This window comes from Chrysochloris asiatica, unplaced genomic scaffold, assembly GCF_000296735.1.
Source record: "Chrysochloris asiatica unplaced genomic scaffold, ChrAsi1.0 scaffold00010, whole genome shotgun sequence".
NCBI lineage: Eukaryota > Metazoa > Chordata > Mammalia > Afrosoricida > Chrysochloridae > Chrysochloris > Chrysochloris asiatica.
In genome coordinates, this window is record NW_006408528.1 from 11641058 (window position 1) to 11658761 (window position 17704).

General features: G+C 39.0%; 1 pseudogene; it reads right to left on the reverse strand.

Moving 5' to 3' along the window:
• Positions 1-15508: 15508 nt before the first annotated feature.
• On the reverse strand, positions 15509-16790 carry LOC102841781 (annotated as a pseudogene).
• Between the last annotated feature and the right edge of the window lie 914 nt (positions 16791-17704).

The window sequence follows — 17704 nt, forward strand, 5'->3', positions numbered from 1 at the left end:
CAAAGATACCTCATAGAAAAATTCTAGAAAGGGAATTGTTTAGCTAAAATGTAAATACCTTTATTTTTCTATGATTTTCATAAATATTTCCCCATTTTACACCACGTGGAACATTTTTATACTTCCACAAGAAAAGTATGATAATTTATATTGTGAGTTATCAAAATATAGGGTATTTGCAAATCTGATAGATGAAAACTGGTATGTTTGGGCAAAAGGAAGAAAGAAATCAAACCAAACGCATTGCTATCACATCAACTCATGAAGACCATGTAGAACAGAGGAAAAATGCCCATAGGGTTTGTTGTTGGTAAGTGCCGAGTCAATTCTGACCCATAGTGACCCCGTATAGTGTTTCTGGGAAACGGATGGTGAGCTTGACCCACTCATAGGATTTACAAGGCTGTAAATTTTTACAGAAGCAGACTGCTATATCTGCCACAACTTTTCCCCGAAAATAGATTTGAATCACCGATCTTTTGGTTAGCAGTCAAATGCTTAACTATTTGCATCAACAGGACTCTTTGTGGTTTCATTTTGATTATCCATGTTTTAAGTGAAGTTAAGGAATTAGATTTAGTTGAGGCCTTTCCACTTGCAAAGACTAGAAAATCCAGTTAATAGTGACTGAAACAAAAAGAGGAAATTTATAATTCACATAAATTGATGTGTGCGCTCTTAGATCCAAGGGCTTAAGTTATCTGTTTTTCTCTAGCTTTTCTCTAGCTTAGCTTAAACAGACCACTTACATCATGAGGTGATCCCTGACAGAGTCACACTTAAAATCTCATAGCTCCAAGCTTAATAGAAAGTTTAGACCAGATCCTCAGATCACTGACCTGAATTGTATTATATGCTTATATTCTTGAGTACAAGGATTTGTATGCTCTGATGGCCCAGGTCTAATCTCTCTCTTTTAGAACCAGAAATAGAATTAATTTCACCCAAATGATACAGACTGAGAGTTAGGATAAAGGTTCAGGAGTTAGGGTTAGGACTTTCTTAATGGAAATCAGAGTTTCAGATCATAAAGAAGAATAAAAGGGTACAGATATGAATATCCAGCACCCACGTGTACTCTTTTTCTCATACATACAACTTTTTTAAATGTCCATATCTATAAACATTGAAAAAAATTACTCACTCCCTTTCTAGAAGGAGGCAACATAAAGTTTCTATTATGTTAAATCTAGAGTATCTGGTTGATAAGCATTCTTGATCAGATCTAGACTTGGTTATTTCCAGTCAAGCAATTTGTAGTTAATTATAACAGTAACCATTCTGAAGAGATAAACACGCTGTTTCTTGATGGAGAAAGGACAAGATAAATACGATAAAGACTCCATTGAGAAAACAGAAAATGGGAACCATAATAGTGGCAACTGGAACGTAGCCTATATGCATCATAGAGTTCCTTAGTGATCTCATCTGGCTATCATAGCTCTGTTCCCTTTGTCTGTTGTGGCTGTGTTCTTTATTAGAATGAATTTGGGGGGCCTTGGAGTTCTTAGGGGTTAAACATCATCAATCTATTGTGTCTCTGAGTTTTAAAAAGAAAATGTTAGTATACAACACATTTACAAGAATGGTAATATTATCTACACTTAATAAGTAAGGGATTTAAGGCTCAGAAAAGTTAAGTTCTTTGCCTAAAATCACAGATACCTGAAGGACAGAGGTAGTGTTGTTGTTTGTGTTGGTAGTGCTATTGAGCTGGTTTCTGACTCATAGCGACCCTTTACAGAGTTTCCAAAGAGTGACTAGTGAGTTTGAACCTCTGTCTTGAGGTCCAGTGCTTATCTAACAGTGCCACACTGTGTTAGAACTCTGTTATGTTTCCTACTTCAACACACTCCTGTCTCACTGTACTGTATTTTTCCCAAATGAGACTCACACACATATAACACACATAGCAAACAGCAAAGCAACCTGTGTGGGACTTGTGCAGTTTGCAAATCAAAATGTATAATGTGCTCATTATTTGTGTAAAAATACGGTACTCCCTATGAATGGCTTTGTATAACATGCTTACATCTGCAATTATCAAAATGTTTATGTCTTGCCTCTACACGGGGAAACCCACGGTCACATTCCCCTGTCACATCAACTTATCTCTTTTGCCTTTAAAGTGGAAACAAAAAATGCTCAATTTGTCCTGTAGGGGCCACCTTAATCACAGAATATGTCATTTGAACATTTCAACTTAGATTTTTCAGAGCTGTAATAGACCAGAAATTCTAGAAGGTGAAAGAAGCCTCAAGGGTAAAAGTATGTCACCAATAGTTTAGTGCTGGGATCCATACACACATGCTTAGTTTTAATGAATCAGTGAGGACTCTATTTAATTTCCTTTTGAAATGCACTTACTGAATTTTCAAATAAATAATACATTTCTATGGCTCCAAAATACAAAAACTAAGGGTATATTTAGTAGAAAAAAACTAACAAACTCCATTCCAATCTTGTCTCCATCTACTAAATCCCAATGTCTGAACCCAAAATAAATAACCACTTGTACTTGTTTCTTGTATGTCCTTCCTCAGACTTATGAATGTCTGGAGGTCAGTATAATTGCATCACTACTAGGGTACCAGTTCATACATGCACTGGTTTATTCCAAACAAAACATACTTAAACATGTCTCTGTGATCAATGAGTGGCTTCAGAAAAGTTCTCTCAGTAACACACTTGTCTTATTCTCATTCTTGTGTTGTTAAGTTCTGACTCACAGTAACCCTGTATAGGGTTTCCTGGGAGCAGCTGGTGAACTGTCAACCTTGCTGTTCAAATTGACCTTGCAGTGCAGTGCATTATTACTCAAATCTACCCACTAACCACTAATGTCAGTTATGACAAAACTGAAGAATTCTACCAACTTTTTCAGGCTGAAATTGATCAAGAATGTACATACAAGTAAAATTTTAGTGAAGATAATTAAAAAGCTACAACAGCACATCAGCAGGGAACTGCCAGAGGTTCAAGCCACATTCAGACAAGGATCTGGAACAAGGGAGATCATTGCTCGTGTCAGATGGCTCTTAGTTGGAATCAGAGAATACCATAAAGATGCTTTGTTGTTGTTGTTAAGTGCCGTCGAGTCGGTTCCGACCCATAGCGACCCTGTACAGGGTTTCCGAGGGTGGAAATCCTTAAGGGAGTAGAAAGCCTCATCTTTCTCCCACAGAGCGGCTGGTAGTTTCAAACCGCTGACCTTAAGGTTCGCAGCCCGATTCGTAACCACTATGCTACCAGAGCTTACCTGTGTGTTATTGACTACGCAAAGGCTTTCTACTGTGTGGATCATGACAAGCTATGGATATCATTGTGAAGAATGGATATTTAATTTAATTGTGTTCATGAGGAATCTGTACATAGACCAAGAAGTAGTTATTCAAACAGAACAAGGGGATACTGAATAGTTTAAAATCAGGACAGGTGTGCTCCAAGGCTGTATTTATTCACAATATTTATTCAAACTGTAAACTGAGGAAATCATCTGAGAGGCTGGATTGTATGAAGAAAAATGTCGCATCAGGATTGAAGGAAGACTCATTAACAACCTGCAATATGCAGGCTGATACAACCTTACTTGCCAAAAGTGAAGAGGATTTCAAATACTTACTGTTGAAGATTGAAGACCTTCAGTATGAATTGCACCTCAATGTAAAGAAAAGAAAATTTCTCACCACTGGACCAGTAAATAGCATCATGATAAAGGAAGAAAAAATTGAAGTTGTCAAAGACTTCATTTTGTTTGGTTCCACCATTAACACTCATGGAAGCAGCAGTCAATAAAGTAAACGATGTATTGTATTTAGGTAAATCTGCTGCACAAGAACTCTTTAAAGCATTCAAGAGCAAACATATCAGTCTGAGGTATTTTCAGTAGCCTCATATGCATGTGAAAGTTGGATAATGAATAAGGAAGACCATAAAAGAATTGATGCATTTCAGTTATGGTGTTGCAGAAGAATATTAACTGTACAGTGGACTTCCAAAATAACAAACAAATCTGTGTTGGAAGAAGTACAGCTAGAATGCTCCTTAGAAGCCAGGATGATGGACTTCATCTCTCATACTTTGGACATGTTATCAGGATGGACAAGTCCCTCGAGAAGACATCATACTTGTAAAGTGGAGTGAAAAAGAGGAAGCCCCCCAATGAGAAGGATTGGCTAAGTGGAATCAGTCATGGGCTCAAGTGTAACAATTGTTAAGATGATTCAGAACCCAGCAGGATTCTGTTTTATTGTATATAGTCGGTAAGCATCTAAACCAAATCTACAGCCCCTAACAACAACAATGCTGAGAACCTAAAAGAAGGCAAAAAATGTAAGTGGTTAAGGGCACCAATCCATATAGTTACACGGTAGAGATGAAACGTTGTCTCCTAAAAACATATGTTGAGATCTTCTCCCTGGTACCTATGAAAGTGAACTTGTTTGGAAATAAGGTATTTGAAGTTGTCATCGATTAAGTTAACATCAGGCCATATCAGAGTAGGATGGATCCTCATCAACGATGAGTGGTGTCCTCATTGAATAGAAGAAACACAGAGACACACACATAGAGAATATGGTCATGTGAAGATGGAATAAGAGAATTTGAGTCATCCATCTGGAAGCCAAGGATCACTATGGTCAGCAGAAGCTAAGAAAGAGGTATGGAGCAGATTATCAGTCTTTTTAAAGAATCGGAGACCTGGTGTCGTGCTGTGGGATAAAGCACTAGACCACAAGGTCGGTTTGAACCACAAAGTTGGTAGTTCAAACTTCTCAGCTGCTCCTTGGAAACCCTATACAGGGACTCTATGAGTCAGAAATGACTCGATGACATGAAACAACAATAAATAACATAAGGAATCAACATGACTGACACCTGATTTCACACTATTAGCCTCCAGAATGGAGCCAATAAATCTTTGTTCCTATAAGTCAACCAATAAGCATCCCTAGAAAATCAATACATGTAATTTTTCTAACAGTAAGCAGTAGTCCAGGTAAATAAGCATATAAAATGGGCTAATTGTTGTAACAAACACATTTAATTTCCTTCAGAGAACAAACACTTTTCAAATGGAAATCATAAGATACAGAATAAGAATCTGCAGATACTTTTATCTACATCCCATCTTCAAGTCAATCGGATTGCTGCCTAACTATCCTACCCAAGCTCTACACAATGCTTTCCAATTTTGCCATGTATGCAAATAATCTGAGATCATTATTAAAGGCAGATTTTACCTATTTATAGAGATTCCAACATATAGCTGTGATTCAAAGAACGCTCCAGAGATGCTGATGAAATCCTTTTGTATATAGTGTGTTGAGAAATGCTGCTCTATCTTTGCAGTTAGGAGCCTGCTGCCTTTGCTATTCTACTGGCATGCCTGGAGTTCCTTCTTTCACTCACTGCTTACTTAATATCCCAGTTCAATACTAATTTCTTCCAAGAATCCTTAACTATCCATTTTGTCTCATTATTAATGCATTTATTCAACATTTGGACAAAAATGCCTATATGATTACATGTATGGTGTTATCCTTGCCTATTGTTTTGGTTTATAGTCCCCGTCCTCCCCATCATTTGAGACTATGCTTTCCTAAGTGAATGAATGCCATTCTCTGGCCATACCAGTGTTTGCAACTGGTCAGGACATAGAAAATATGCTGGATGGATAAATACATATGGAAAAAAATATTAAAGAGTACAGAAAATACAGAACAGAATACTTGATGAGGATATCAAAAGCAAACAATGTATTGGAAAGTAATGATGTGAAGAATAGAATAAAGTAAAGAAAAATAAAAAACAAAACCAAGGTCTAAACAAAAAGAGAATCATTCGAGCTTAGAAAACAATGTAGGTGATTTAATCACATATAGTTTTAAGAAACATGAGAAAAGGAGTCTGCAGACAGCTTGAAATAGACTCTTAAGTACCTGACAAATCTGAGAAAAATATATACTGAAAAAATCCATGCATTGAAACTCAACTAAGCTTCAATACACCCATCCCTTTTCAATCACCTGGAAGGAAAATGATGTGGTTAGTGCATACTCCTTCCTCATGTTTGGACCCATAAATAGGGTATTTGGATTCACAGAGTATAGGGAGCTCAGATTGTCTCTCCTTCCAGCACACAACCATACTTTTTAAAAATGACACCAGCCTTCCAAGCAATATTGATTGTAAACTTGAGAAGGTTATATGTGATGTAATGAATAACACATGCTGCCCTCTCAAGCACATCCCCAGAACTCCAAAAGAGCACATATCTGGGATCCTATATGTTCTCCTAGCTTAGAAAAAGATTGGAAAGAGATCTTAGTAGGCAAGCTAAAAGAAAACTTCTCAATATGCAATCTTTCATTCATTCACTTAATGAATACACAGTAATTAAAAATGGACAATTCTTGGTATTTCACAGATATTTGTGAATGAGGGGGTAGGTGTGGACCTGTACGAGAAGCTATGGGGATATTAAGATAAATCAAAACTGAGACTTGCTCTCAAACAGATTGCCGTATAATAAGGGAAACAAAAGGAGCCTTGCTGTCACAGTGGCTAGCGCTATGCTGCTAAGCAAAAGGTCAGGGATTGAAACCCATCAATCCCTCTGCTTCTGTAAAGATTTGCAGCCTTGGGAACCTTGTGACTAGTTCTACTCCATCCCATAGGGTCACTGAATGTTGCGATCAACTGCACTGCAATGGATTTAAGGGAAATAAAATATAAATAACCCTTCCTAAGAAAAATGTAGTAAGTACTATCAGAAAGTTACACATTTTACTGTGAGACTACCAGCTTTTTTAGGTAGTCTAATGTCTTAGGCTTAACTATTAAGCAGAACCCTGCTGGTGCTGAGATTAAGTGCTTGGGTGTCATCCTAAAGATTAGTGGATCAAACCCACCAGCTACTCTGAGGGGAAAATAATGTGGCAGTCAGTTTACCAGCAATTTAGTTTTAGAAACTCAATAGAAACTTCTACTCTGTCCTAATAGGGTCAATATGAGTCAGAATCAATGCCACAAAAATGGGCTTGGTTTGGTTTACTACAGGCATAAGTGAAGTGCTTTTAATTGTCCATTGGATAAGCACCAGTCACAGATTTACTAAACAAAGAAAACTCATCTTTCTTATGAGGCCTAAGAATTTAAAAGTGGCAGTGTGTTCCCATCAAGACTTCAGTCTTGATGGAGGTGTGGAGAGGCAGAGCAGCTGTGAGTTCTAGGTCCATGAACAGAGAAAGGCTGTGTGCTTACCAACAGGAGCCGGGCTGGCAGAATGTGACCTGTGGACATTTAAATGAATATATGATTTTGGTTTGTATGTGTACATTGAATACTTTGCTTTGCTCTTTTATGAAAGATGTAAATGGGCAGCCACAGGGAGGATGAAACAAAGTGTTTAATTTGTTGAACGTAAAGCTGATGTCTTGTCTGTAAATCTTCACTCAATTCACAATAAAAAGGGTTGTTTATTAAAAAAAAACAACAAAAAAAAAAACTCACAAGTGGGTAAGGTGCAGCTATTGGTCTTCCCATGTGTGGAAGAAAGAAGAGTGATGAGAACTCAAGATGCTTGGAAGCAACTAGTCCAAAGGATTAATGGAACATGTGAACATCAGTCTCCACAACTCTGAAAGTGATAGCATTACAAAGTCCTGGATAGAGCAGTATAATGTGTGGAACAAAACTCAAAATTATCCAAAAAAAAAAGACTGGGCTTACTGGTAAGAAAGGGAGACTGGTGGAATCTGACACTATGGCCCTTGACCACCCTTCAGGCCTTGAAAGGAACTCACCCTCTTTCAGCCAAGCAGTAGCTAGGTATATAGAGGGAACAACAACACTAGCAAGGTATACTCACTATGAACAATGGAATGGTCAATCATTCAAAATCAAAGGAGCAACTTGTACCTAAGGACAATGGCGAGAAGGGATGGGAAGGTGGATGGAAGGGAATCAGCAGCCACAGGGAGGAAGTGAATGGCTGTTGGTCCATGGGAGGATTATAATCATTGAGATGAAACAAAGTATATTATTAGATGAATGTAAACTTATGATCCTGTCTGTAAACCTTCACTCAATTCACAATAAAGAGTAAATAATAATAATAATAAATAATGCTAGAGCCTTGAACATCCTACAGGGCAGTTCTATTCTGTCCCGTCTCTGTAAGTCACGACTGATTCAACAATGCACAAGAAAAACATTTCACTCAAGCTTACTAATTTTTAAATCATTAACTGTTTTTTATTTGCTTTACACATAAATGACAGAAAGGATTGTATCAAAGTTTTACAATACAATTGTGGAGTTATTCATTTTTCTTTGTAATTTTGTAATTTTACAAATTAATTTTGGTCTATGTTGTTAGGTTTATACAAGTTTGGGACCTGATATCTCCTTGGTGTGTACTGTTCATTATATAGCGTGCTATTTTTCTTATGCTACACTTTACATTTTTTACTTGAGGACTATTTTGTTATATTTAGCTTAGTTTCTTCTTGTTAGTGTTTTCCTGAAATATTTTTTTGCCATCCTCTTAGTTTCAGCTTCTAAAATTATCTTTGCATAATATTTAAGTGTACCTCATAAGCTGAGTTTTAAAAATCCATTCTAACATTTTCTGTCTTGCAGCTGGTGAATTTAATTCATTTCCATTTTTTATCATTATGCAACCATTTGGACAGATTTTCACCATCTTGTGCATTCTAGTTAGCATACTTTCTTTTTTTCAAGATTCTAGTTTATCAATAAAATTGATATAAATTATAAGTAGAATTTTCTTTGTTTACCATTGCCTTAGTTTAAAAGTTACATATTCTTTTTCTTTTCCTTTAGTGATTATCTTTAAATTTTATTATGAATTCCTGACATAATAATGTCTAAACTCAATTAGTATTTAATACTCTTCATGAAAATGATAAGAATCTTAGAATGCTTTAACTCCAAATTCTATTTTTACATTTTATTAGAAAAAGAGAGTGGAAAAACAAAATATAGAAAGAAGAAATTTATACTCAGTTTCTGCCAGTCTCTCTTTCTGACCAATAAGCCCGGTCTTTTAAAATAAATTTGAGTTTTGTTCCATACATTATACTGCTCTAATGTGATCGCTCCTAACAACTTGTCCAAAGTATGAGAGATGAAGCCTGGCCACCCTGGCCTCCACTCTGGCTGCACTTCTTCCAAAACGGATCTATTGGTTCTTTTGGCAGCCCACAGCACTTTCAATATTCTCCTCCAACACCATAATTTAAAAGCATCAATTCTTCTACAGGCATCCTTATTTATTCACTGTTCAGCTTTTACATGCATATGTTGTTGTTGTTGTTGTTAAGTGCCGTCGAGTCGGTTCCGACCCATAGCGACCCTGTACAGGGTTTCCGAGGGTGTAAATCCTTACGGGAGTAGAAAGCCTCATCTTTCTCCCGCGGAGCGGCTGGTAGTTTTGAACCGCTGACCTTTAGGTTCGCAGCCCGATTCGTAACCTTATATGCATATGAGGTGATTGAAAATGCCATGGCTTGGGTCAGGCACACCTTAGTCCTGAAACTGACATATTTGCTCTTCAACACTTTAAAATGTCTTGTGCAGCAGATTTACCTAAAAAAATACGTCATTTGATTTCTTGACTGCTGCTTCCATGAGTGTTGATAGTTAATCTAAGAAGAATGAAGTCCTTGACAACTTCAATCTTTAAGAGGGAGACCCCCAACAAGATGGATTGGCCAAGTGGCAGCATCGATGGACTCAAGTGTGGCAACAGTAGTGAGGTTGTCCCAGGATTAGGCAGTGTTTTGTTCTGCTGTGCATAAGGTCGCTATGAGTCAGTAACAACAACAACAATATGATCTCATTCAGAGTTGTGGAGACTGATGTTCTCATGTTCCATTAGTCTTTTGGACTAGTTGATTCCCAGCATCTTCAATTCTCCTCAGGCTTCTTTCTTCCACACATGGAAAGACCAATAGCGGTATTTGTATTTATATTTGTCACTGTTGCCATTGCTGATACTTAAACATATCCATAGGTTTATGAATGTGATTATTCACTGATGCTTTTTTTTTTTTTATTCACTCCTTCATGAGCTCAGTTTTATTCTTTATGAAATTTGTTTTTAGTAGTTGTTTTTATCAAGGTTTTCTAAGTGAAATAGTTTTCAGTTTCAGGTTAAAACAGTTCCAGATAACAAGTTAGCCAAGTATAGAAGTCTAGGCTGACAATTATTTTCTCTTAAAACCTAAAAACCAAAAATAAACTTACTTATTCCAACTTATGGCATCTCTATCCAGGGGCTTTTCTGGATGCAAATCTATATGAGGGCAGAAAGCCTCTTTTTTTCTCCTGCCAAGTGGCTGATGGACTGGAACTGCTTACCTTATGATTCCAGTCCAGTGTTTATCTTACAGCAAGTGTGTATTTTCCCTTAACAGTTCAAATATAATATCCCGCTGTTTTGGGGTCTCTACTTTTGTTGTTGAAGTGTTTGTTTTATTGTCTAACTGTCGTGAGTTTGTGGGTTAAATCTCTTTTTCACTTGATCGCTTTTTAGATTTTAGATTCTGTAACTTTACTGGAGTCTTGGTGTGGCACTGTGAGATGAAGCACTAGACCACACATTTGGTTTGAATCACAAAGTCATTGGTTCAGACACATCAACCACTCCGTGGAAGCCCAATACAGAGTCGCTATGAGTTAGAACCAACTAGACTGCATGTAACCACCACCACCACCACAACAACAACAACCTCACTGTGATGTATTTAGCTCTAGATTTCTTTATATTTATCCTCCCTGCAAGTCATTGTGATAACTCTTAAGAGTGTTTGTTCCCCATTTTAAAAACTCTGTCTGGTATTAACCTTCCATGTATTTAAAATCTTATTCTGTTTTTATATTCTCTATTTCATTATTTTCATGTGTTGAATTCTATCTAATATACTCAGAGTTTTCAGTTCAACAATTCTTTCTTGTTGTTAAGTGCTGTTGAGTCAGTTCTGACTCGTAGCTATCCTGTATAGGGTTTCCGAGGAGTGGCTGGTGAGTTTGAACTGCTGACCTTGTGGTTCAAACTGACCTTGTGACCCAGTGTTTATATTACAATGCCACAAACAACTCATTAGCTGAGTCTAATCTACTGTTAATTAATTTAAATTTTCTTCTTTACTATATTTTGGTTTTCCATTCTCTTTTTCTAATAAGCCTACATTTTTCATATTTCCTTGTCGCTTCATAGGACTATAATTCTTCCATGTCTTAATTATTTTAAAGATACTTAATTTCAGCTTGTAATTCTATTATTTCGAGTTTTAGGTTTGTAATTCTGCTGTTTTTGCTTACTCTCACTCATGGTAAATGCCTTCCTTATGTGTTTTGTAATATATATATTTTAATCATGAACTCCTTTCTTTAGCAAGATGTTTTCTTCTATGACAATCCTTTACAGTCTGCCCTAAGGGGATACCCCTCCAAAGTACTTGACTTTCTGACAGGATCATTGGTCTTGGTCTAGATCCATGTTTTATATTCACACTGCCCCCCTCACCCCTCCACCCCGACTAGGACAGAGGGTTTAACCTTCTTGAGTAGGTTATAATTGAACACAAAATCGATTTGAGACACAAGCCTGTAGTAAATTATTAGGGTGTCTTTGGTTTTGTGTTCTCCACCCTGTACCTAGTCATACACACACATATATACACACACACATATGGAGCGACGGTGTGGCATTGTGGGTTAATGCACCAGACTGCAAAGCCATTTGAACTGCAAGGTGGGCAGTTCAAGCTCACCAGCTACTTCTCGGGAACCCTATACAGGGTCGCTATGGGTCGGAACCGACTCAACAGCACAACAACAACAATATTATTAAGTGCTGTCGAGTCGGTTCTGACCCATAGCGACCCTGAATAGGGTTTCCAAGGAGTGGCTGGTGGGAGAGAGAAAGAAAGTCCTGATGTGGTGCTGTAGGATAAGCACTTGACCACAAGGTCGGTTTAAACCACAAGTACAGTTCAAATCCACCAACCGCTCCTCAGAAACCGTATACAGGGTAGCTATGAGTTGGAACCAACTCAATGGCATTTAATCTTTTTAGGGAAGCTATGAGTCAAAATCCCTTCAATGGCAGTGGATTTTGGGTTGAGTTTTATGTTACCCCTTGCCAGAACCAGAAGTCTTTCACAGTCTGCTTTTACTTCTGGTGTGTGTCTTATGAATTTCCATTTCTTTTCTATTAAAAAGGAATGATGTACACAAATATAATTTCATTCATCTCATACAGTAATTCTGAGAAAGAGCAATTAGAGATAGCAATATGTTGCAAATTAAAAATGTTAAACATAGCAAAAGCAAACAGAAAGTCTCTATTAATGCATTTTAATTATAATGCATTGATATAACACATTTTATCTGAGGATATTAAAATATATTATAACTACATTATAATTCCTTGAAGAGACCATGGATATTTCCAACCCAGTAATCATAGGACAATAAGGAGCCATTTGGGATTTGATTGTAAATTAAGTATTATTGACTTCCTTTTTAATTTTATAGGAATATTTTCTGGAACGTTATGTTAGTATAGAGAGGGTCATTTTTTTTTTTCTCAGAAAAGTGTATTGAATAATCAGAATGGTTTCTTAAAAAGGTGTATCTTACAAGATGAACAGTTTTGAAATAAGTTAGCAGCAAATAATGCAAATCCTGGTGATTGGAGGTAGTATGAGCAGTGGGAGTTGGGGTGGCTGGAGCCTTATTGTTTTACCTTAATGTCTGTGGGACACATCATAGTCTCTCAAAACTTTTTTTTTTTTTTCCAAAAGAAAGATGAGTTGAGAAGATTATTTGCTATTATACATGAGGGCAGACTTAGTGTGACCAATGCTAGAGAAGAAAATGAACAGGACAATCTAGCTGGCCACTTAATAGTTCATGACAAGCAGACGCTGTTTGGGGTTTGGAGCCATGGTAAGTCTAAGCCTTTAAAAAACAGGGTTAAAAATCATGGAATCAAATATTTGCCATGATATTCTCCAGAACAAGAATTATTTCATGTTCAAGACATACCTCCCACTGGAAATAAGCAAGGCTGGGCATTAGAGTTAATTTTCAAAAAATCCAGCCTGTGAAAGAAGGTGATACCAAATAGTGTTGTTGTTGTTGTTATGTGCCGTCGAGTCAGCTCCAACCCATAGTGACCCTGTGTAGTGAACTTGAACTGCCAACCTTGTAGTTCAAATGGCTTTGCAGTCTGTTGCATTAACCCACAGCACCACACCAGGACTCCAAAGAACCTCTGGTAACATAGAGGTTTTGAGTTGGACTGTGATTCTCAAGGTCAACAGTTTAAAGCCACCAGAGGGTCTGTGGATGAAGAATCAATTAACAAATAATAGAGTCTGCTTATTCAAATGCTCAGGTTTTCTCCTTGCTTGTATGTAAAGGATTCTTCTCCATCCTAGATACTTGGGAGTGGTATTCAGTCAAACAAAATGATAAAATATGGCAAGTCTATACCAGTAGGCAAAATGTTCAAGGTACACTGACTATTTGGCCCCTTCTTGATAATCCCTTCTCCATCCTAAACCACCAGCTCTCTCCCCGATAAAAATCAACTCCAGTACAGAAAGTCCAGAATGCTATTCCTGGAGTACAGTCAAAGGCCATTCTGATACGTTGATACTATGGTGATGGTAATGTGCCATGGAGTTGGTTCTGACTGATAGCAATCCTGTATATGGTTTCCTAGGAGCTACTGGTGGGTTTGGATGGCCAACTTTGTGGTTAGCAATCCAGTGCTTATCCTACAGCACCATACCAAGACTCCCAAAGTGCCTGTTGTTGTTGTTGTTATGTGCCATGGAGTCGATTCTGACTCATAGCGACCTTGTACAGGGTTTCCAAGGCTGTAAATCTTTACAGGAGCAGAAAGCCTCATCTTTCTCCCATGGAGTTGCCTAGGCCCTGTTAAGTCTGCTACATCTGTGCTGTTCCCCTCCCACCATCTCTGCTCAAATGTCTCTCCCTACCAGCAGCAGCTGTGACCCTGAGGACAAAGCCATCAGTCTGGATAACCCCATTAGACTTTAGACAGAGAGATCTTAGCAAGGAACTACTCCTGGTTGTGTGACTTTAGGCAAGTCACTTTCTTTCTCTGGGCCCATCTGTCCAAGGAAAACAGTGGACCAGGTCAGCAAGGACCATTCTAGCTCAGATCTTTAAGGCCTTGCAGCATTTCATCCCTCCTCCTTCCATGTTCTCTGATAATCCACAGTTGGAAGGAGAGAGTGTCAACCATCTTCCATCGCTCTCTGCCCACAGAGTCCTCTGACTCCACAGCCCCATGACCTCCTGTATTCTCTTCCTACTGCTGCCACCACCCACCCTGGCCCCTTGCCACACTTCCCTGTGATCATAGTCCTGGAAGGCCTACAGTTTTGTACCTGGCATGGAGCTGGCTGGGGAAGGCACTGTGAAGCACTCAGGCTACTTCTAGTGGACAAGCAGTGAGTCCTACGGCCCAACAACACTTGCACCCTCTTCCACAGCACTCTGCAGCTGGACAACCTCTGGGTCCTACCATTCACCAACTGGTACACCCTGGGCTCCAACTGCCAAAGCACAGTGAGCAATTCCAATGTCATCTCCACAGAGGCTGTGGCCAGGGAAGTGGCCAAGAGTATCACTAATGCTGGAAGGCGGGGCTGGATCTCAACCTGCAGGTGACAGTGGCTTCTTCTCACTTTCAGGTGGCCAATTTCACTGGGGAGAAGATGCACCGAAACAAGTACTAGCTTCAGCAGGGACTTGGTGGAGTGTTGCTGCTACAGGTGAGAGACCTGGAAGGAGGCAGGAGAAAGGTGTGAAAAGGAATAACATCGGGTCATCTGGAGTGGAAGGGTAGGGCTTTCAGGGCCTGCTTCCGTCCAGAAGAAAGAGAAATTCTAGTTCCCCCCCTCCCACCCACCCTCCCACACACACCAGGTACTACCGTGTTCTGTAGCCTTCTCTCATCCACAATAACAGGGAGAGAGTAGGTAGAGGAAAGGGCAGGAGAGATTGTCCCCAGAGACCTGTCTACAAATCTTTACAGAGGCAGAAAGCCTCGTCTTTCTCCTGTGGAGCAGCTGGTAGAATCAAACTGCTGACCTTGAGGTTAGCAGCCCAGCTTGTAATCCACTACCCTATCAGGACAATGTTTGAGCATAATTGGGCTCAAATGTAGCAATGAATGTGAGGTTGGCACAGGACTAGGCAGTATTTCATTCTGTTGTGCATGAGGTTGGTACCGACTCAATGGCACCTAAAAACAGCAACACCAGGGCTGATAAAGTCCTTTCGTTCCCCCTAGAATAGCTTAGAATGTTTATAGTTGTGAAAGCAAAACACATATTTGGTTACAAATGATTAATTTTGGGATTACATTGGCTTGGATGGAAATATCTTTTTGCTCCAAAGTTCAGTCTCTGGGCCACCAATCATTTAGTAAAGTCTACTTGAAGGCAATTTCCACTGCCCAAGCTCTCTCTGTGATATTCTGAAATGGCATCATGAAATCATCAAAGTCCACTTCATAGGACCGCTCTCACATCAGTTCTCTCTTTCTGATCAGTTCTGCTGTAGTGGCCTTAGTACTCCAGATTCTCTGTGGGACAAATGTGATGTCCACTTTCTTGGTATAACCACCGGTAATCAAAGAATTGAGATAAACTACATTATCCTTATACACTTTCTTTCCTCCAATATTGCCAGTACCATGTAAATTAAAGAAAATGGTTCCTCCTCTTTCATTTCAGGGCCTTCAGTCTGTGGTTTAACAGTGGGGGGCTTGCCTTTCACTTTTTGATTTTCTGAAGGTTTTGGTAAGTTATCTAGCGTTTCTTTAATTGGATCAATTATTCTATAGTCAGCATCTGCCCTTGCAACATTCATGGCATTAGGCCCTTTTCGATTTTCCATCTGGTATTTAGCACCAACATCAAGCAGGTACTTTACAATATCCAGTCTACAGTTCTCAATGTTGTTGTGGTTGTGAAGTACTGTTGAGTCAATTCTGACTGATAGCGACCCTGTATAGGGTTTCGGAGGAGCAGCCGGTGAGCTTGAACCACCAACCTTGCATTTCAAATGGCTTTGCAGTCTGGCGCATTAACCCACAGCGCCACACCAGCTCTCAAGAGCTCTACTTAAAGGAGTTGAGTTGTTTTTTGAAGCTGTGTCTACTGAAGCTCCAGAGTTAACAAGAAGTTCAATAATATCTTGTTGGCCTGCATGGCATGCGAAATGAAGGGAAGTCCACAGAAAATTGTTTGGTGCACGGACATTACACCCCTTTTTCCGAAGAAACTTGACTACATCAATGTTTCCACTTGCACAGGAAGTCATTGGTGGTGTTTTGTAAAAAAAAAATTATCCTTCATAGCCACAGGCATTCCAGATTCAAATGTTTTTTTTTCAGAGAATCCAGGTCCCCGACCTTGGTAATAAAATCAATATTTACATATACTTTCATGGGGTGGGGGGGGTGGTACTTCTATGTACCAAGCAGAGTCATCCTGAATGAGATGCTCTGGTGGAGGATCTTGGCTGAAGTGACTGCAATCAGTTATATTTTTGTAGCTTTCAATCATGTAATACGGAGGCCCACCATTTTTGATAATGTACCGGCCTGAACCTGCGGGCCTAACTTGAACAAGAACCACCAGAGCCCTGATACTTCCAATGTATGTCAACATCTGATTTTCTAAGGTTCTGGGTTTTGGGTAAGTAGCCATGGTGATGTAGTGGGTTAAGTGTTGGACTGCTAACGATGAGGTTGGCAGTTCAAATATGCCAGTCATTCAGAAATAGAAAGGTGAGATAATTTGCTCCCATAAAGAGGCAGTTCTACACTGTGGATAATGTGCTGGACTGCAAAGGCAGTTTGAACCGCAAGGTTGGTGGTTCAAGCTCACCTGTAACTCCTTGGAAACCCTATACAGGTTTGCTATAGGTCAGTCCTGGTCTGGCGCTGTGGGTTAATGCACCAGACTGCAAAGCCGTTTGAACTTCAAGGTCGGCAGTTCAAGCTCACCAGCTGCTCCTTGAAAACCCTATACAGGGTCGCTATCAGTCGGAACCGACTCGACGGCACTTAACAACAGCAACTTAGTTCAGAACCAACTTGACAGCACTTAACAACAACAACATAGGGTCACTCTGAGTCAGAATCAACTCGATGGCAGCATATTTGGTTTGGTTTCCTTGGGGGCTTTGGCTTAAAAAGACTAATTTTGGTGTCTTACTTTGTGACCATCATTGCTATATGTGCCCGTTTCCAGTGGATACCAGAGTTTTAGAACTCACAGATTTAATTAAACAAATAAATAAATGTTGAAACATTTTGCAGATTGATTTAACATTACCGACTTATTATCTTGCTAAGTAAAGGTCACTATGAATCAGAATCAACCCAGTAGCAGTAGATTTGGTTTTGATTTTAAGTGAAGAGCATAACCATTATTACACTCAAGCAAAAGCAGAAGCATACCAACTCAGAAACAAACAAACACCTAAGGACTTACCCCATGTCTTTATCTTATTAATACTGCCACAATTAACTACGGACTTGGTAGTGGTCAGTGGCATTTTCAAACCTTACTGTATTTCATATGCTATTCAGTTTTGAAGCTCAGTCTTAATGAAGCTC